This window comes from Marmota monax, unplaced genomic scaffold (assembly GCF_021218885.2).
Source record: "Marmota monax isolate L192 unplaced genomic scaffold, Marmota_monax_Labrador192_F-V1.1 WCK01_AAM20220418_F8-fsc00028, whole genome shotgun sequence".
Taxonomy (NCBI): Eukaryota; Metazoa; Chordata; class Mammalia; order Rodentia; family Sciuridae; genus Marmota; species Marmota monax.
In genome coordinates this window covers 723,783-736,812 of record NW_026694779.1, presented here as the reverse complement: position 1 = coordinate 736,812, position 13,030 = coordinate 723,783, and positions in this window count along the sequence as shown.

The following is a 13,030-nucleotide window of genomic DNA, read 5'->3' as shown; positions in this document are numbered from 1 at the left end:
GGTTATTTCTGTGGGCATTGGGGGCTCCATCTTGTTGGGGATCCTCAGGGGACTAAAGAACAGGCTTTGGAGTTGTCTCACTTGATAGGATGAGAAAACTGCCACTCCATCTCCCCATTTCCATCCCTGGGGGCTTGCAATCTCCTCCTGGGAATAGGGACCCACTGGCACTTCCAGATTGTCCTGGGAGCCAGCCTCGCAAAGTCCCTTAGGTGAAGAATCTCAGCCTTACCTTTGGCATTGACTACCCCAGGTGACACCCGAGCGGACAGAGTGAGGTACCTGTGACCTCTGCTGCAATATGCTAGAGTGACTTTTGCTGAATGGCTTCACCCTCACCAAATTCACGGCCTCCATACTCTCCTGCATGACAGGACCTAGGACAGGGTCTTGCACAAAGTAAGTGCTCAATAAACAACTGAATGCATGAAAAGTAGGATTTGAGATCATCTGTCTGATTCTGAGCCCCCCAGGGAGGTGGTGGGGTAAATCCAAATGCTTACACCAAGCTCTGGGTGCCAGCTTCCTTCAGACTTATATAAAACTGGTCCCAAGGATGGCCATGGAGCTTAGAGCTTATGTTGAAACCCACGGTAACATCTGCCCAAGTATCCTACCTTTTAAAATATCCTAGAGGACACCAAATGGCCCTCTGTTGTCTTACTTATTACTAACAGAGGGGCCAATCCATTGTGGACTGGAATCTGCAAAACGGTAAGCTCGAATAAACCTTTTTTTCTTATAAGTTCATTATCTCAGGTGTTTTCTTCCAGTGACTGAAAGCTGACTAGTAGTGTCTACTTTACAAGTGAGAAATAAGCCAAGCTCAGAGAGGTGATGTGATCAGCTCAAGGTGTACCCTGGTTCTGTAAAATCCCAGATCCTGGGGATCTTTTATCTTGATCTACTTTCTCTCTTGCTGGGGCAGTTTTTGCAAAAGCAGGGTGACTTCTTCATGGACTCACCTCTCACATCCAGCCTGCCTTGCTTGTGAAACATCTCAATGTCACTACTTCCTCTGATATGTTCTTTAATTAATTCTTTCTGCCAACCTTATTTGGATTAATTAAGTGCAATCAGAGGACTGGTTTTCTGAGAGTCTCAGTTCCTGCTCCAGGGCCTCTTGGGTGGGCCGAGAACATGTGGGACTTTTTACCTGAAGGATGTCAACAATTAGAACCCATTTCAATCAGCGGCCAACGAGCCAACTGCCTCAATTAGCTCCTTGGCTAAACGGGGCTGAGAGTTACAGGTTACCAAGGGGACCCGTGGTCCATGCCAGGATTTAAGTGGCTTTTATCTTCCGGGATCATCTTTCCTGAATTGCGGCCACGTTCTGGGGCTGGTAATTATTGGAAGGTTGATTAGACCCTGTCCATTACGGAGTGTGACTTCCTAATCACCAGCTGCTAGAGAGGAAAGCGTCCAGAGATGTCGCAGGTACACCCTGTCCCACGTGCCTGGCATTCAAACAGACATGTCTGCTGTGGGCCTGTGGCTTGAATCTCCCTGGGGAGGGGCTCAGGTGCAGCAGCCCAAGGGGGCGAGAAGCCCTGGGCCATTCTTGGAAGGTTCAAGATCCTCTCTGAGGAGGTGCCCAGCCTAGGAAGAAAAGAGACAACCCCTTCTGAGTATCATGCACTGAGCTAATAACAGCCACACTGTAGATTGATACTTCTGTAAATGCAGGGGCTGCGTGTACAGCTGGGGTCCCCTAAGATTAGTGACATCATAGCCGTCTTAGTTTGGGTAGGCACATTCTGTGATGTTTGCACAGCGACGAAACCATCGAATGAGGCATTTCTCAGTACGTATCCACCATGCTAAGTGTCACAGGACTGGAATGATAACAGTTAGTGTTTATTGAGCACTTATTATGTGCCAAGCACGGCTACGGCTCACTCCACAGGGAAACGATTCATTCGTTCCTCTCTAGGAGGAAACTGAGGCACAGGGAGGTTAGGTGAGTGGCCCACACACCTGAGATTTAAATCCAGGAAGTGTGCTTTCAGGTTCAACAGTACAGAATGCTAGATCTTGTGCTGAATGAATACCAGCGGTTCTCAAAATCGCCCAGAGACCAATGCGCCTCTTCCCATTGAATTGTTTTCTCTTTTGAAAAATACAGTTGATTTTCACAAGCATGTTTATATTAACAGAGCATAGATTTATTATGGCTATCGTAAATTAATACATATTTTAGAAACTCTCATTTTTAATTTTTACTCTGGGAAATATCAATAGCTATAATCCATATAATGAAAAGTTCTTTAGGGTCCTCAATAATTTTTTTTTTTTGCCCTGGGGATTGAACCTAGGGGTGTGTGACCACTGAGCCATTTATCTGGGTCCTTTTTATATTTTAGTTTGAGAGAGAGTCTTGCTGAGTTGCTTAGGACCTTGATAAATTACTGAGGCTGGCCTTCAACTCACAATCCTCCTGCCTCAGCCTCCTGAGCCGCTGGGATTACAGGCATGCACCCCACATCCAGCTGTTATAGGAACTTTTTTTTTTAAATTCTATTAAACATCTCTGGAGATTTCTGGTTGAACAGACTGGCTCCCCTTCTTCCTAAATGGACCAATCTAAACAAGGACAATCTAAACATTTCAAGAAAATTTGCAACTTAAAAATCAAAGATATGAAGATGAAGAAACAGAAAAAAACATTGAGCCCAGAGGAAAATAAGATAATTCTGAAAACAGAAATAGATGTTAAAATAGAAAGAGAAAACACGCATTAGTGGGTATCTTCAGAGACAGAAGATAAATTACAGCATCCGTAAAACTAGCACAAAATGATATAGAAATGGAATAGAGAATAAGGAAAAAAATAAAACAAAACTAAACTAAATTAAAAACCTCCTGGAAATTAACACTATGATTGCTAGAAATACATAGTTCATCTTTCTTCTTTCACCCTCACCACCCCAACACTGGTCTATTTTTTCTTTCCTTTTTGTGGTGCTAGAATTGAACCCAGGGTCTCGTTCATGCTAGATTAGAGCCGTATACCACTGAGCACCTGTTGCCTGGTCTATTCTTGCTATTTCGTCATAGCTTGCTCTGTCTTTTGAGTATCCTTTCTTTAGGAGGTAAGGGTGATCTTTTCAGAACACAGACTCCGTTTATATCCTTACTTAAAGCCCTAATGACGCAGGCATGGTGGTGCATGCCTGCAATTCCAGCCACTGGGGAGGCTGAGACAGGAGGATAGCAAGTTGGAGGCCAGCCTCAGCAATTTAGAGATACTCTGTTTCAAAATAATAATAATAATAATAATAATAATAATAATAATAATAATAATAAAAATAGCTGGTAAAGTACCCCTAACTTGAATTCCAGATACTGAAACAGTAACAACAACAAAAACCCTAATGGCTCTTTATTTCTTTCATAATGAAGGCTTTTTTTTTCATGCTTAGAACTTGTGGCAGATACTGTTAGCTGCCTCCTCGAAAGCTACTCCCCTATTATTTCTTCCTAGATTTGTTATCAAGCAGCGATGTGTCTCCAAAGGGGTGACACTTGATGGGTGGAAGCCAGTCATTAGAATTAAATTCTCTTGCCAGGGATCTGTTTTAGGAGTGTCTGTGTCATTCTTTGTCACACTGACATGGCTCCCTGGCTGCAGGGATATGTTGAGCAGCCGGCCCACTGATCATGGGGAGAAGCCACCATGGGGTGGCAGAGAGGTGACCTGGTAGCTGGAGGGGGTTGGAGGGTGGGTGGGCAGCACAGCCTCATGGCCGCGTGGAGCCCACCATGCAGGCCTGAGGCGCCCTGGGCCACCACCAAGGTGAACCTGGACAAGCCAATTTGATTTGTCACCCCGCCCTGCACACAGGGGAGATGCCCATTGCAGGAGGCGCTCAGCAGCGCCAGACACCCTACTGAGCATGCGCAACCCGAAGACTTCAAGCCACCAATCATAGTAAGGCAAACCGCACCGGGATGCAGGGCTAACCAATAGCGTTAGTACAAGCCCTAATTAGCATAAATTTGGACCAATAGCCGTGTACCCGGTGCTATATAAACCCCTGGATGCGCTCAGTAAGTGAAGCACCGCTGTGGGGTGATGTGAGGGTTTTTCCTTTGCTGTTCAATAAGGCTGTGGACTTCATCCTTTTATTTCTTAAAACATTGAATTCTGAAGCAAAAATAAGTTGGATGAAAGGCGCTGAAGGATGAGTTATTAGAACTTGCTGCAAATGTTGGCGTGCATAGCCTATGGCAAAGATCAGCAGTGCTTTCTTGTTCAGAGATCTGTAGCTAGTACAGATTTTACATGGTAGCAGAAGTAGGGAATGAACTTGGGTCTCAAGACCCTGGTTTTGATATGTTGAGTGGTCAGTAGGGTTATTGGGAATACCTTTCCTTATTTCTGAAATATTCGTGGGTGTTGCTGAAAGAGGAAAATTTAAGACATGATGTTTCAAATTGATGACTGGTACTTTGGCAGCCCTTTTGTAACCATAAGGGCACATACCAGGGATCAAAGTTAAATGGCTGGAAAAGCAGAAACAGATAAAAATCCTTGTCAATGTCATGAAGCCGTAGGGCATTGAGCCACCTCATCTTGCTAAGTGAGATAATGGAATGGACTTGGGTATCTGTTACTTGCAGCCCAAATCCATCCTAACTATTATGAACCTGATATTTTCAGCCTCTGCAACTTCCTGGTCTGTTCCCTATCCTTGGTGGTCACTTCATTTAATGGTTCACTATTTTCAAACTTGCAGTTAACACCCAAGTGGTGGCTCAACATGACTTTCTAGGGTGTCCTGATCCTCTGGGTTTCTAGCCCTCTCTTTGCAGTACTGACCACCAGGGAGCATGTCCGTTTCCCATTGACCTGTGATGTCTTGAGTGGCAATGGGTTTATGGATCTCCGACTGAGCAGGATGCTTCTTGGGTCCTCAGGGTTATCACAACCTGAAATTACCTCCAAAGTTACAGTCATGTATATGTGCATGTAGAGTTAGCTGGTTGAAAGTGTGAGTTTTGAAGTTAATCATCTCTAAATCCAACTAACCAGGTCTAACCAGTTCACTGATGATCTATGTGGCCTAGAACAACCACCTCTCTGTCTCAGCGTCCCCCCACCCCCTACAAAGCAGATCCTGGTCAAACCTATGTGAAGATTCAGTGAGATGAGCCCACCGCGGTGGCACCTGTAATCTCAACGGCTCGGGAGGCTGAGGCAGAAGGATCGCAAGTTTGAGGCCAGACTCAGCAACTGAGGGAGGCCTTAAGCAATTTAGCAAGACCCTGCCTAAATAAAATATAAAAGGGCTGGGGATGGGGTTCAGTGGTTAAGCACCCCTGGGTTCAATCCCTGGTTCAAAAAAAAAATGAGGCACACAAACTATTAAACTTGGTACTTGGCATGTGATCACTTCATAATACCAATTTGGGGGATTATTGCGATATTAGTTTGCATTTAATTGTTTTTTGGGGGGAGGGTTCTGAGCTTTGATTAAATTCTCAAAGGGGCCTGTGAGCCAGGAAGTCAGTGACTAGTGGTTTGGGGGGTAGATGGAGCCACAGGGGACTCTGCCCACTGCAATAAATGTTCGTGGGTTTTCCAAAAACCCTCCAGAGAGTCCTGGTAAGCGCTCCTCTACAGGGTCAGGGTGTCCGCTGTCTGATCTCGCTGGTGATGAGTCTCCGGTTCATTATCCCTCCCCCAGGGCCCTGGGTTCCGTGACCTCGGGAGCTGTCCAAACACCTCATTAGCGCCTGCTGGGGACAGAAGGAGGTCGGGGCTGCCGTCAGCCTGGGCAGAGACCGGCTCTCATTAGAGCTAAAGGACCCGATGGGGGGGGGGCGGGCAGGGGCCCACGGTGCCCCTTTGTCTGGGCCTGATGACTCAGGGAACATCGCACTTGGGAGCACATGGTTGTCAGCACAAAGCAGCGACTCTGCGACAGAGCCCGGGCCTCTCAGGACTGGCACTGGGCCACCCCTGCCCCTTCCCTCAATCCCCAGCCTCTTTTCCTAAGATGCCTTAAACTGGCTCCTTTCTGTTTGCTCCTCCTAGTGGCCACAAGAGGGTGGATTCCTGTTTTATGGATCAGAAGAGCGAGGCAGGTAGCAGGGACTGGGATCTGGGTCTCACGACTCAAAACAATAACAACAAAAGCCAACTTTTTTTGGTACTGGTGATTGTACCCAGGGCGTTGTTTTGCCTCTGAGCTGCATCTCCAGCTCATTTTTATTTTTTAAATTTTGAGACAGGGTCTGGCTCAATTGCCCAGGCTGGCCTCCAATCTGCGATCCTCCTGCCTCAGCCTCCCAAGTGGCTGGGATTACAGGTGTGCCGCTACTGCTTGCAGTCCTGATCCAAATTCTACTTGTAGTTCCCAATGCAATGACAGGCGCCTCCTCCCACATCACATCAGGTGCTGCCTCTCCGAGCTGCAGGGTAGACCTGGGGTCTTTTTGAGCCTTAAAGGCTCATCAACAGCAATATATCTGTTGGGAGCAGTGGTACATGCCTGTGAGCCTGGCAATTTGGGAGGCTGAGGCAGGAGGATCTCAAATTATAGAGGCCAGCCTCAGCAATTTAGCAAGGCCCTAAATAACTCTTTGAGACCCTGTCTCTAAATAAAATATTAAGAGGGCTGGGGGATGTGGCTCAGTGGTTGAGCACCCCCTGGGTTCAATCCCCAGTATCCCCCGAAAAAAAAGTCCTCCAGGGAATTCTGATACCCCAAATTTGAAAATTGCCACCTTTCAAACTATCCTGGAGTCCTGCATTTGAGGCACCCCATGAGGTCAACTGCTAAGGGGTCCCAACTCCAGCACCCGCTGCAGATGAGAGAGGTCACAGCTGAGCTGTGGGTTCCTGGCCACCCCTCCTGCCTGGGGACAGCCTACAGGACTTGTTACAGAAGAGAATTTTCCTCATCCCAGCCCCTTCTCGAACCTTCTGCAGACACACGACCAATTTCAAATGGCAGCATAACTTTTATTGGCAAAGGAGAAACATTGGCACCGTCTCATTTATTTCTTTTCAGATTTTCTGTCCCCATCCTGCCAAGCCGGGGGCCTGCTGAGCCCCAGAATGTAACCACCGGTCATCTGCCTCTTCAGAAAAACGCTGTAAAATTTCATGGGGTTCTTCTTAGACACACCAAATGTTGTCTGGAAAAATACATCTTTTTGCCTCCCTCTCTTGCTCAAGACCCCATTGAGTGTGGCTCAGAATGTAGTGCAGTTCTCTGTCATTCAAATACTTTCTGAGCCAGTTTCTCTTCCTGTTGAAAGAGTGCAGTTTTCCTCAATACCGCCCCCCCCATCCTCCCTTCTCCTTCTCCTTGAGATTGAACCCAGGGGCACTCAACCACTGAGCCCCCTCCCCAGCCCTATTTTGCATTTTATTTAGAGACAGGGTCTCACTGAATTGCTTAGTGCCTCGCTTTTGCTGAGGCTGGCTTGGAACTCGAGATCCTCCTTCCTCGGCCTCCTAACTGCTAGGATTATAGGTGTTTGCCATTGTGCCTGGCCCACCCTCCACTTCTGAAATACTAACTTGTCGTACTTAGAAGTTCTTCTAGGTGTCTAATTTAACTCCTTCTGGCTCCAACATTCAGCAAACACATATTTTCTCTGCTTTACAGCTGCAGGAACTAGCACAGGGTCCGGTAGGCACTCAATAAATGTTGTCTTAACCAGGTGGGATGGCAGCACACACCTATAATCCCAGCGCCTCAGGAGGCTGAGGTGGGAGGATTGCAAGTTTGAGGCCAGCCTGGGCGATGTAGGCAGATTCTGTCAGAATAAAAAAATAAACAGGAGCTGGGTGCTGTGGCCCAAGACTGTAATACTAGCAGCTTGGAAGGTTGAGGCTGGAGACCATGTCTCAAAATAAAATATAAAAAGGGCTGGGGATGCAGCTCAGTGGTTAGCTACCCCGGGGTTTAATCCTCAGTACTGCCACCCCCACAAAATTATTTTATGTGTAGCTACCTGAAGTTCAGCCTCCCTCAGAACAGGCACCCACAGTTGCCGGTTTAAAACTGGTAATTTAGCCTAATTTTTCTCTGAAAGGGGCCCAAAGCTCAAGAATTAATGTGTGGGTGTCCCTCATGACACTTTTTTTGACTGGGGATTGAATCCAGGGGTGCTTTAAGCCCAGAACTACATCACCAGCTGCTATTATTATTACTATTATTATTACTATTATTAAAGCAAGGTCTTGGCTAGCTTGTCCAGGCTGGTCTACCAATTTGGGATCCTCCACAGATTACAGTTGCACACCACTAACCCTGGCTGTGGGTGTTCCCTTTGCGAGGTACAAGATAAAACCAAAATTTTGAGATGAAACATGTCCCCTGCTCCTGCTAGCAGGCGGCTGCCTAAGTGTTGAAGCAGACCCCCAACAGCTCACCACCCCCTTCTCTCTTTCTGGATTCATTATCTCACAAACTTTCAAAAAATAAAACCCAAAACTACACAAGCAAGTACCACTAGGAATTATTGAAGAAAAACCTACACAAAGCCCTGCAGAAGGAAAGTACCTTCTCTGAGAGTCCTTGGTTAGGGGTTTATATACCGCTCAGCTCTCTGCTATTGGTCCAAACTTATGCAAATTAGGGTTTGCAAGTGGGCTAACGCTATTGGTCGAAACTTATGCTAATTAGGGCTTGGAACCTACAACGCTATTGGTTAATTCTCAAGCCGACTTTCACGTTCTCCAAGAAGGTTAGGAAGCGGGAGATCGGTTGTGGGCTGGGGCTGCGATGTTGGGCGCCCTGGGTTTCTGCAGCGGGTGTCAGTACTGTGCTCAGGCCTGGCCACCGCAGGATGACAGGTCAGTGGCCTTGGCTCGCCTGGGTGCTGCCTCCACGCGGCTGCAGGCCAAGCTTGTCCCCTAGGGCCGCCATTCTGCTGTGGCTTCTGGGCAGGGACCAGAGTTCTTCTGCGCAGCTTGGTACCTGGGGAGCAAGGTCAATGGCTTCAAGGACAAGGAAGGGAGCCCAAGTGGGGGGACAAGCACTGTTAACCACATGGCCATCTGCCCTTCACTCTCACTGCTCTAGAGGTGCTTAACCACTGAGCCACATCCCCAGCCCATTTTATTTTATTTTCTTTTATTTTAAGACAGGGTTTCACTAAGTTGCTGAGGAACTTGCTAAGTTGTTGAGGCTGGCCTCCAACTTGCGATCCTCCTGCCTCAGCCTCTAGAGTCACTGGGCCTGCCAGGCACCATTATACGCTTATGGGATCTCCCTGGTATATGTGACATATCATTGTTGCCCATTGCATGACTCTAGAAGTACTAATGGGACATATTGCATGGGACATAGTTATACTAATAAAAAAAAGAAAAAAAATGTTGTCTGACTTTCGGACTTAACTCTGCTTCTTTTTTTTTTCTCTGCTGAATCTGTTGACCTCACTCAACTCCTTCCTGTTTTCATTCACGGGTATTTTCTTCAATAAATCACTTGCACATCTAATCTTAAATTGGTGTCTGCTTCTCCGAGGCCCCCAACTAACTAGTGGTGGGAGGTGGATGAGGGAACACAGAGAGAAATCACGGAACTGTGCCTCGTCCCCAGGAAGTAAACTTTTGCATTTAGTACAGAGACACAGCCAAATATCACCACCTGGCAAGCAAAGCTACCCTAGATGGCTCCCCGTCCTGCATTCCCTCTCCCCTACACTTAGTAGGTGCACAAAATGTTTCTTGCATTTATCTGCACATGTACAGACTATTTCTGGGAGGACAGCAGAATTGGTGGTTGCTGTGGAAAAGACCCAGCACCTGGAGAAGAAATATAAAAGGGGCGCTCTCTTTTCTCTAAATCACCTTGCCTACCTTTCCAATTTGTACTGTATCACTGCCATTACCTGTCACAAAAAAAACTAGGCTGTTGCTGGGCGCGGTGGCACATGCCTGTTACCACAACCACTGGAGAGGCTGAGGCAGGAGGATCGCCAGTTCGAGGCCAGCCTCAGCCATGTGTTGGGGTCCTAAACAACTTAGTGAGAACTTGTCTGAAAAATAAATAAATAGGGCTGGGGATGTGGCTCAGTGGTGAAGTGCCTCTGGGTTCAATTTCCAGTAACAACAAACAAAATCTAAGATGGTGTGTGTGTGTGTGTGTGTGTGTGTTTTGCTGAGCCTCAAACCCAGGGCATTGTGCAAGCTCTCTACAGCTGAGCTACACCTCCAGCCCTCAGCTGTACTTTTAATTTTATTTACTTATTTATTCATTTATTTGGTACCAAGGATTGAACCCAAGGGTGCAGAGCCACTGGGCCACATCCCCAGCCCTTTTTATATTTTGAGATAAGGGTCTTGCTGAATTGCTCAGAGCCTCACTAAATGGCTGAGCCCATATCTAGCTTCCCCCCCCCAACAATACTGGGACTGGAACCCACAGCCTTGGCACCAGCTGGGAGACCACTTTAGAGCCTCTCTCTGTCTGGGGCCGCAGTTCTCAATCGTGGCTGCACAGCAGAATCATCTGGGGGGGAGAGAGGGTCGCTAAAAGTCCCCATGTCCCTGCTGCGTTCCAGATCGGTGGGACAAGATGGGACCATCTTTTCCAGTTGCCCCAGGGCGGGGCGGGGCGCTGCGAAGCGGCTCTGAGCCTCTCGCTGGGGAAAGAGCCTGTCGTGCGCCCCCTGCTGGCCGAAGGAGTCGCTGCCCCTGGGTGGGCTTTGCTCCTGGACTGGCTTGTCCCCTAAAGCGCAGGAGTTTGGGCAGCTTATATAAGAAGCAAGTGTTGCTCCAAGATTCTTATTAACAGTTAACCAGAGGACGCTATTTAAAGCAGACGTGGGAGGCCTCTAGGTCTGGCACATGGGCGCAGGACACAGACAGACAATGGTGCCCCAAATTCTGATCCTCAAACCTGCCACCCAGGCCCAAGCGAAAAATAGGAGCGACTGGCAGTGGCCAGACAGCGCGGGGGCGGTGGGGACGTGGAGGAGGCTTTAATTAAAATGCTTAATTTACTTGGTGATATTTCTTATTTTTTTTTCCCCTAGCTGAAGTCTTATGGGTCCCCATGTTTGGTCTTCTCCTTATGAAGGTGAAGGTCATTCATAACTCATCATACATTCAGCAGGTGCTAGGCAGGGCACGAATATAAAAAAAATGCACGGGGTGGGAGCAATAACAAAAATGAGCTTAGCTCACGTTTATTGAGTGTTTACTATGTGCCAGGCACTATTCTATGTGCTTTGCATCTATTATCTCATTTAATCCGTGCACAATCTGCAGGAGGATCCTTATTGTCCCATTTTACAGGTGAGAAAATGGATGCACGGAGAAGTTCAATAACTTGCTCAAGGTCTCACTGTGGCTGGCACAACCCAGCACCCTCCTTGGACAAGTTCAGTCTAGTAAGGTGACGGATTTGGGAAATACATATTAGCCATCACAAAGGATGAAGTACCTCTTCTGTGCGGGAAGGGTCAGGGAGTGTGGTCCCTTGAAATAGGGAGTTGGAGAAGAGGGGAGGAAACTCCAGGCAGAGGAAGGGCTTTTGCAAAGGTGGGGAGGCAGGAAGTGGTACAATTTCTACCTTAAACAAAAAAGCAGCTTTGGAGCTGGGCGCAGTGGCGCATGCCTGAAATCCTAGCGGCACAGGAGGCTGAGGCAGGATAATCTCGAGTTCAAAGCCAGCCTCAGCAAAAGCGAGGCAACACGCAACTCAGTGAGACCCTGTCTCTAAATAAAATACAAAATAGGGCTGGAGATATGGCTCAGTGGTTGAGTACCCCTGGGTTCACCCCAAAATAGAGGAGCACCTCCCTTTCTATGTCTCCTGTTCTATGGAGAACCCGCCTCCATTGCAGAGAGAATGACAGAAGGTCTACCCTGTAGAGAGATCAAGGCTTCTGTCCTGGGTTCAAAGCCACCTACCCATTGAGTCTCAGCTTCCTGAGGTGCAAAATGGTTACACACATCTGTTTGTGACAGAGCACAGAAATGGCCCACTTCTGGTCTCTGCTAGGGGCTGAGCTGGGTTCTCCTCCAAATTCTCAGGTTGGTGTCTGACCCTCAGGAACCTCAGAAGGTGACCATATTTGGAGAAAGGGTCATTTTTAAAAGAGGTGATTATGTTAACATGTTTGAATCCAGGCTGGTCTTGTGACTTGGTTTGGCCAACAGGAGGCTAGAAAGATGCAAAAGTGACAATGTGGCGGCTCTGAGTGACTTTCCAAACTTGGGCTGTTTGCATGGTTTAGATGGCTAGATGGCGCCACCTGGTGGCTGACTTGGGTCATTACGCCCTCTGCTTACCTTGAGACACCGGCAGAACTGGAGCCAAGAGACCCCCAACTCTGATGAAGGGTAAACTTGCCTCAGACTCCGGACTGGGGCACATAACTCCCCAGGCAGGAATTATTTGGGCCCTCCAGGTGCCTCCCCACCCCTGACTCACTGAGTCTTCCAGGGGTGGGATGATGACCGTTTATCTCAGAAGAGCAAACAGGTATATGAAATTTTGGAAGAAGAGGTGGCTTGGGGACCTTAACCCAGTTTTGCTTTCTGCTCCTTTTCCAGTCTTCTCTGACTTTCCTTTTTTCTTCTGCTACTGGAGATTGAACCCGGGGTGGTTAACCACTGAGCCTCATCCCCAGCCCTTTTTATATTTTATTTAGAGACAGGGTCTTGCTGAATTGCTTAGGGCCTTGCTGAATTGCTGAGGCTGGCTTTGAACTCATAATCCTCCTGCCTCAGCTTCCCGAGCTGCTGGGATTACAGGCATGCGCCACCACGCCCGGCCTCCTTTTTAAATTTTTTATTGTGAGAAGGGTCGTACTAAGTTGCTCAAGCCCTCACAAAATTGCTGAGGCTGCCTTCAATCGTGCAATCCTCCCACCTCAGCCTCCTGAGTCACTGGGATAAGAGGTGTGTAGCATCACACCTGGCTGTGAGTGAACTTTTTCAGATTTATCAAAGGACTCACACTCTTTCCCATAACTATATCTTTGGGGCCGGGTATACGTAGAACAGTATCCGGCATGTGCAAGTCACTTAGTAATATTTACTAAGTCACTT